At 39.6% G+C, this 9,310-nt stretch overlaps 1 non-coding gene across 1 annotated transcript; it reads right to left on the bottom strand.

Annotated features, from left to right (window-relative positions):
* Nucleotides 1-1,185: 1,185 nt before the first annotated feature.
* LOC128281319 (small nucleolar RNA R24) lies at nucleotides 1,186-1,277 on the bottom strand. The gene has a single exon (XR_008271531.1). It is a non-coding gene; the product is annotated as a small nucleolar RNA R24 (small nucleolar RNA).
* Between the last annotated feature and the right edge of the window lie 8,033 nt (nucleotides 1,278-9,310).

A 9,310-nucleotide genomic window follows, 5' to 3' on the forward strand; every position in this document is an offset into this window, starting at 1 on the left:
TTAGAAGTCAAGCCATATATGTATAGATTCTGTTTTGAGTCTAGTTTCTTTAGAAACAAACGGCATAAGTATTGAAGCCCTGTACAGGGAGATATATAAGTCGTAATGCATGAAGGTTAGAGCAGTCAAACCTTGAAAAAGGGGAGACTTTAACTAATAAACTGTACTAATTGGCCCGACTAAAAATTATAGAAAAACATTTGTAGATGGATATGTGAGTCTAGTTTCAGGGAAAATTGACAAAACTGATTTTCGAGTTTTTGAACTCAGGATATGATTTTTAAGGTGACAGTGACGCAGTTAGCCAGCTAGTCTGGAAATTTTTAAAATGGACTGTAAAAATAAGGGAATTAAGTCTGTTAACCCCTCGTGTCTGACTCCGGAAACGGTCTCGGGTACGGGGTGTTACATAACTAGCTAGAAGGTATCCACCCATAATCCGACAATTAGCAATGATAAGAAGTTGCCAATCACAACCTTATTATTTTGTTCATGAAAATAAGCTACTTTAAGGAAGTTGCTAATCCAGTTATTGAAATAATTTGTTTCAACCAACAGTCCAAAACAAAATCAACACACAATAGTTTCGTACGAATGTAATTGAAATTCCTATTAGCGCATAACTTAAAATCAAAATGAATTTATCAAATCCAAGGCTTAACAATCTCTAGCACAGGTGACAAATTTTCCAATACATTAAAAAGCTTGAACATGAAATGACAAATTAATCTATTGTCTGGAACTTTTGTAACCAAAAAGAATCATCACCAATTCAGGCATGACAATTTCCCTAACTATCTATGTTTCACTTTCTGCCATGGGTCCTAACCGCCTCTCTGTTCCTCTTCTTAACCCTAGATATGGTTACTTCAAGGCTCCTGTTAACAGTACTAAGTCCTGCAAGGGCTGGTCGATAGTGATTATCTGCAACCTGAAACCATCATCAAACTAGTACCAATCAGTAGAAGGCTCATATTCCTCAACTCTTCATCCATGTATATAGGTATCTTAGCCATCAAAGAAAAAGACGAATTCAAGACATTCAACAAGGAATACAACTCTTGATAGTTGATATCAATAATTATTGTTAGCAAGTGGCCAACAGCTAAGCAAACAAAGGATAGAATGTCAAGCAAAACAACAAAGATAGAATAGACTACAGAGAATTACAAAAAAAGCCAATCAATGGTTGAGGGTGAGAGCTAACAAGTATAGTTCATTGAAAACCCCGCAATAAGATGGGATCTACTTACATGTTAGCTTCTCATCACAACAACTATGATAAAACCAAATTTAAAAGGATGGTTGCAGGCAATTATTCAAACCCAAAAGTAACTTAAAAACCTAAAAAAATGATCACCAAATAGAAGATTACACATATATTTGAATGCTAGCTTTTGTTATCATGGAGTCCATTGGTAATTGTTCTAAGATAAAGTAGCTTTACCAACAACGATCATCAAATAGAAGATTAAACATATATTTAAATGCTGGCTTTGGTTTGTAACACCCCAAACCCGGCCCAGACGTTATGGCTGAATCCGACGTGCCATATTGAAGTTAAAAACCCACGTTTCATTTTAGCCTTCGAGGAGGTGAGCCATGAAGGCTGCTTAAGTACCAAGGTCTTCGATTGGATTCAATCCTAGACATGCCCACAACCATTGCCATACTTTGATAACCGAGTTGAAAATTCATTTGGGTAGATATCTTTGATAAACCGATTAATCGTGTTGTTACGTTATTTTGAAAATGAGTATCATTTTGAAAACGTGCCTTAAGTCTAGCCCATTTCAATTTTTATCAGAAAAATTTAGAGTTATTGAAAATAAAATAATCCCAGAAAGAAAATAAAGTTAAAATAGCCTTATTACAACCCAAAAATAAACAGTAAATAAGATAAACTAAAGAAAACCAGTCACTTATTTCAAAAGCCCAAAAGCGATCACCGTGGCCATTCTGAATCCCCTCCAGTTCCAAGTCCCCCCATCAAGGCTCACCTACAAGGTTAAGGAAGGGGTGAGTTTGGGAACTCAGCGTGCAACAAGCCCCTTTCAGAGCCCAAAACAATATCAGCCTGCTGGGCCTAAGCCCAAATTCAATCTCAACATATACTGGGCCGAAGCCTTTAACAATTCAAAACTCATATCACTGGGCTGAAGCCTTTACTGTAAATGGTATGGCCCATAAGCCCATTTCAATAATACATGCAACATCAATGAACACATGCAAGCCCATTTGGGGAGACTACTCAACCCACCAACCGCTACTCTCCACCCGTACCAACCAAGCTCTCCATGTGGGGAATAACTCAACCCACCCAACCAAACTCTCCACTGGCATCATAGCTGCTTTATCATATAACTGGAGGCCTAGCCTCTTTTAATAACTGGGGCAAAGCCCTTTTTGATAAATTGGGCAAAGCCCTTTTCGGTAAACTGGGGCAAAGCCCTTTTGCACTTCCTCCATTCATATAAAACCCAACCCATGCATAAATGAATACATCATGTGCATATCATACATATCATGTGCATATCATATCAAATCATGTATATCAAAATCTCATGCATCAAACTCATAATTAAACCTTAGGGGTAAAATAGTCATTTTCATATTATAAGGGTAATTTCGTAATTTTACCAAAATATCAGGGTTCCCATGTTCATTAATAGTTATCAATAACTCTAAGTGTTTAAACAATGATTTTAACGCACTTTATCAAATTCGGGCCTTTTGGGCCCAAAACCCCTAATGGGCTCTATATAGCCGATTTAGTCATCTAAGCCCATTTAGCCTATATTTCATAGCGGTATCAACAGTCTTAATACGCAATTTAACAAGATTTCATTTTTTACCAACTTTACCCAAATGGCCTGGAAGCCCCTTGCGCCCGATTTTAGCCCCTCGAGGCCCAACTTACCATTGTGCACCAAACCGTGCCCTTACCTGTTCCAACGATCCCGATCATCGAACTTAGTGATCTAACTAACCTATGAGCGTTCGCATGCTCAAGAGTCCTCGAAATGCCAAAATTTCGACATTTTGACTTTTCGGTGAATATCGAGTTAAGCTACGAAAGAAGGTTCCTTACACACCTGATTTGCGATATTCCTTGACGAGATCTCCTACGCAATTTCTCCTATAATCAACCGCTTATAGATTAGATCATGATAACATTTAAACCAAATCGAAAACTATCTATTATCATCTCTTACATATTCGGCCACCATCCACAATGGCCCTAGGGTTCATACCTTTGCCGAAATTGATGACTAGATCTAGATTTAGTCACTCCGATGATCCAAGCTTATCCGAATCGATACCCCACACCTTGCTGCTCCTCTAATTATCTACTCCACTATATAAACCATAAAATTCAATTGTGAAAACCCAATAAGGCCTACATCACAAATCGGCAACCGCCCTCAACTATAGGGGTTTCGACTTTTGTCAACAGTTACTACTGAATCGACTTAGAGTACGAACACTTACCACAGTCTCCCTCCTTAAATAGTTTAACGCCTAGAAGATAAAGGGTTGGCCACCAAAACGTGAAGGGAAAAAAAAGGTTGCTGGTCAATAAAGAATCGGCACTACCAAGCTTCACAGGTTCGGCTTTTGCAGCTTTTCGGTAGATGTGGAGGTAAGAAAAGAAGTAGTAGATGAACGGAAGGGAGTAGTGGGCTGGTTTTGGAAAAAGAAAAGAAAGGAAGGAATGATGAATGGAAGGCTGGTAGCTTCAGCTAGAGAAGAAGAAAGAAAAAGAAAAGACTAATCCTAAAGAAGAAAATGACACATCCTAAGTCCCTAATGCCGAAAATACTAACCTAATACCCCTCTGCTGAAATCCCCTCTCTATTCCCCTCTATTCGGCTAACTCTATCTCCCTCTCAAATCCCTAAAATCTTTCCCCTTATCCCTCTTTAATCCATGCGTTTGACTGATTCAAACTCTCTCCTACAGAGTTCCATTCGGCTACAACTCTTGCATGCTCAAAGCATAAAAATAACATCACTTTTGCCATCACAGGGGATCGAACCCAGGTTTCCCCCAACCACTTACACGCCACCTTTTTTTATCACCCTAGTGGTGTCGCTTAGCCACTCTACCAAAGGCTCTTTTGTGATACATTTTACCCACAATTTTTAATAAAGCCACCTATCCAAAGCCCCTAACTGTTTAAGTCCAAAATTCAAAAATTCTACCGGGTTTTGGCCATCGCATGGGCCTTCCATAAGCCCATTTACACACTCTAATTATGAATTTCACAACCAAATACCTAATCTTAAAAACTTTACCAAAAACTCGAGAATCACGAAAAAACCCGAAAATCAGGATATTACAACTCTACCCTCCTTAAAGAAATTTCGGCCTCAAAATTTTTACCTAATCCAAACAGTTGAGGGTACTGCTGACGCATCACCTCCTCAGTCTCCCAAGTAGCTTCTTCTTTGGCATGGTTTTTCCAAAGTACCTTCACTAATGGGACTGACTTCCTCTCAGCACCTTGACGTTGTGATCAAGTATTTGCACAGGTTCTTCTTTGAAGGTCAAATCTGACTGTACTTCGATTTCTACAACTGGCACGATATGAGTTGGGTCAGAATGACATCGCCTTAGCATGGACACATGAAAAACGTCGTGAATACGATCCAGCTTTGGAGGTAACTCTAGCTAATAAGCCACCGGCCCTATCCACTTAATAATTCGATAAGGCCCAATGAACCGTGGACTCAACTTGCCCTTCTTACCAAATCTCAATATCTTCTTCCACGGTGAAACTTTCAAAAAGACCATATCCCCTACAGCATATTCAATATCCTTACACTTCAGATCAGCATAAGACTTTTGCCGATCCGCTGCCTCTTTTAACCGATTCCTGATCACCTTAACCTTGTCTTCAGCATCCGCTACCAACTCTTGCCCAAGTACTTGCCTTTCCCCCAACTCTTCCCAACAAGTAGGCGAACGACACCTTCGCCCATATAGTGCCTCCATATTTTAAGCACAAAAATCACCGTTGCCAACTCCAAGTCATGAGTAGGATAGTTTATCTCATGAGGCTTAAGCTGTTGTGAAGTATAAGCGACCACTTTACCCTCTTGCATCAACACGCACCCAAACTTACATGTGACGATCATTTGACACAGTGAAATCTTTACCGGACTGGTGAATCAGTAACACCCCAAACCCGGCCTAGAAGTTTGGCTCGAATCTGGCATGTCACATTGAAGTGTTTTCCAAAAACCATGTTTCCATTAAAAACCGTTCTTAATAATTAAAAACTTATACCCTTTTTAAACCTTGTTAGAAACCTCAACTGAATAACATTCTTAACAACTTTGTAAAAATCTTGGCAGTTGCGGAAGCTTGATTTAAAAACAATTGCGGTTACGTGATGTTTTGAACAACAGTAGTTACTTTGGAAAATCATGTTCTAATGCTAGCAATTATAAGAAAAATAAATAAAATTCCAAATTTGAAATCCAGAAAATTACAACGGCTTTACAACAACCCACATAAAAACATTTAAAAGCAATAATCAAAGCTATAACATAAATAGTGTGTGTGGCTTCCTCCGAGCCCCTCGTAGTCCCGATCCGTCTAAGGTGGAAATTACCGAAAGGTTAATAAACGGGTGAGTTTATTTAAAACTCGTGTGAAATCCCTAACTATAAAAAGGAACAATCGGTCATATAAAGAATTAAACGTCTGCCTGACCATACTTACGCCAAGACTAATTGGGCCTTAGCCCATTATAACAGACAAGCACAGATGGGCTTTAACCCATTATAGAATAAGAAACATTATCGTAACTAGAATCGTAATCGTAATCGTAATTAGGAGACGTAATCGTAATCAAGATCGTGCAATGTAATCAAAATCGAAATCGGTCGTAATGTAATCAAAATCGAATGTGAATGCAATCCCAACCCACCTATAACCAACCGCTACACTCCACCGTATCACCCTACACTCCATGTGGGGAATAGCTCAACCCACCCAAACCCTACACTCCACAGTTAAAGATTGTCGCCAGATATCGATAAGTTGAGGCAAAGCCTCCAAGAAGTGGACAAGCCACTTTCAAGATTTCCTCCATCAAGATAACCCATAACCCATGCAATGTATATAAATGTCATGGCATACAACATACTGTAATCGTAATATCGCCCATATTTGAATCAAACAGTCACAGTCAAGTCATTCATATCAGCAACATATATTCACAATCAAATTCGTCAACCACACAGTCCAAGTCAGTCACTTGGCCACAAGGGCAAAATAGTCATTTAACACCTTAGGGGCAAAATGGTAATTTTACCCCACAAGGGTATCTCGGTAATTCTACCCTACAGGGGTATTTCGGTATTTCTACCCTACAAGGGTATTTCGGTCATTCTACCCTACAGGGGTATTTCGGTAATTCTACCCTACAGGGGTATTTCGGTTATTCTACCCTACAGGGGTATTTCGGTAATTCTAACCTACAGGGGTATTTCAGTAATTCTACCCTACAAGGGTATTTCGGTAATTCTACCCTACAAGGGTATTTCGGTAATTTCACAAAGTAGGGGTATTTTGGTAATTTTACAAACCAATGGTATTTTGGTAATTTTATTGATCGAGGGTATTTTGGTAATTTTGTAAACCAAGGGTATTTCAGTAATTTTTTACATTGAGGGTAAAATGGTAATTCTGTAAATCGAGGGTAAGACGGTAATTCTGTAAATTGAGGGTAAAATAGTAATTCTATAAATCGAGGGTAAGATGGTAATTCTGTAAATCGAGGGTAAAATAGTAATTCTATAAATCGAGGGTAAAACGATAATTCCGTAAATCGAGGGTAAAATAGTAATTCTATCTTACAGGAGTATTTCAGTAATTTTACAAATCGAGGGTATTTCAGTAATTTTGCAAACTGAGGGTATTTTAGTAATTTTACAAATCGAGGATATTTGGGTAATTTTATAAATCGGGGGTACTTTGGTAATTTTACAAGTTGAGGGTATTTCAGTAATTTCATAATCGAGGGTAAAATGGTAATTTTGTAAACTGAGGGTAAACTGGTAATTTTGTAAATCGAGGGTAAAACAGTAATTCTGTAAATCAAGGGTAAAATGGTAATTCTATAAATCGAGGGTAAAATGATAATTCTATAAATCGAGGGTAAAATGGTAATTTTGTAAATCGAGGGTGAAACGGTAATTCTGTAAATCGAGGGTACTTTGGTAATTTTACAAATTGAGGACATTTTAGTAATTTGGTAAACTAAATTATTCTAAACAGGGATAACAATACGAATGGGCCTAAAGCCTATTCTCGGCCCAAATGGGCCCACACGCTCGTGTGGCCCTTTTAGCCCAAACCTAGCCACGATATTCGATTCACCTAGCCTAGTCCAATATTTACTACACAATCAAACAACTTATCCAATTGGGCTCAGAGGCCCATTGGGCCCATATGCCCCTTTTCGCCCATCGCGCCCAAGTAGCCATCCAACAACAAGAGTAGTGATAAATACACACCGATTGGAGACGGAGTTAATCCACGCCCGAGCACTCTTAGCCGACGCCCAACCCAAACGAGCACGCCATAAAGCGAAAGGGATCACCAAGAAAGGTACCTTTACTCTCCTCATGGTTCTCTCTATTTAAAGCCGACTTCCCATCCACTCTTATGTTAGCTTCCGATGTGGGATCCCTCCAACATCGAGTTTAAATTCAACACCAACTCTTGCCGCCTCGTTAGCAAAATAAATGCTCTTTGCTTGCTATGGGATTCGAACCCATGCCTCCCTCAAATGCTCCACACGCCACTTGCCACTAAGCCATAAGGTTTTTGTGCCACAATTTCTCCAACAATATTCTTAAGGCCTACCTACTACACCTGTGGTTTGATTCACCTTAAACCAAATTTTTGTTAGAGTCCGTGTTTAAACCCGTGACTTCTCCAACACTTCTCAACACACTTAACCACTAAAACAAGCCTTCATTAGCGAAATTTACACGCACAACAAAATATTATAAGCTGCCTTCAACCGCTCCAATGCTCAAGGCCCAAAACTTCTAGGCCCAAATTCAGGGTGTTACAGAATCAACACTAGTGCCTCAGTCAAAACCTTCTTCAGCTTCTCAAAAGCCTCTTGCTTCTTATTTGTCCAAACAAAAGGTGCTCCCTTCCTTATAAGTTTAGTTAACGGTGCTGCCAACATAGAAAATCCTTCCACAAATCTTCAATAATAACTTGCCAACCCCAGAAAACTAATCTCGGTGGCTTCCATCCCAGAATTGCCTCAATCTTTCAAGGGTCCACCTTGATCCCCTCAGCAGACACAACATGCCCCAAGAAAGTTACTTCCTTCAGCCAAAACTCACACTTACTAAACTTTGCATAAAGTTGCTTTTCCCAAAGCACTTGCAGCACAATATGAAGATGTTCATCATGCCTCTCTTCCGTTTCTGAAGACACCCAGATATCATCGATAAAAACGACTATGAACCGATCCAAGTATGGCTGAAACACCCAATTCATTAAATCCATGAATGCTGCCGGTGCATTAGTCAAGCCAAAGGGCATAACCAGAAACTCGTAATGACCATATCGAGTCCTGAATGTCGTCTTATGAATATCCACTTCTTTGACTCTCAATTGATGATATCCTGACCGAAGGTCGATCTTAGAAAATACCGAGGCTCCTCTTAGTTGGTCGAACAGATCGTCGATTCTTGGTAACGGATACTTGTTCTTGATCGTCAGTTTGTTCAACTGTCGATAGTCAATGCACATCCGCATAGTCCCATCTTTCTTCTTTACTGAACAAGATCTTGAGCTCTACGGGAAACACTTGGTCTTATAAACCCTCTATCCAACAGTTCCTGAATCTGAGCTTTCAATTCTACCAACTCCTTTGGTGCCATCCTATTAGGCGCAATGGACACAGGAGCTGTTCCAGGTAACAAGTCGATTCCGAACTCGACTTCTCTGTTCAGAGGTAATCCAGGAAGTTCCTCCAGAAATACATCTTGAAATTCTTTAATGGTCCTAACCGACTCCACAGTTATCCCCTCAGATTCAGCTTGACTTACAAATGCCAAGAACGCCTCACAACCTTTCCGAATCAACTTCTCGGCCCTTAAAGCCGAGACAACATTGGACAAATAGTTCGTTCGCTCCCCTATGACCATTATCTCCTCATCCTTGGTAGTTCTTAGTACCATTCTCTTAGCAGCACAATCCAACATCGCCCTATGCTTAGCTAGCCAGTCCATTCCTAAGATAAGATCAAAATCCCCAAATGGTAGCTCCA

This window comes from Gossypium arboreum, chromosome 9 (assembly GCF_025698485.1).
Source record: "Gossypium arboreum isolate Shixiya-1 chromosome 9, ASM2569848v2, whole genome shotgun sequence".
Lineage (NCBI taxonomy): Eukaryota > Viridiplantae > Streptophyta > Magnoliopsida > Malvales > Malvaceae > Gossypium > Gossypium arboreum.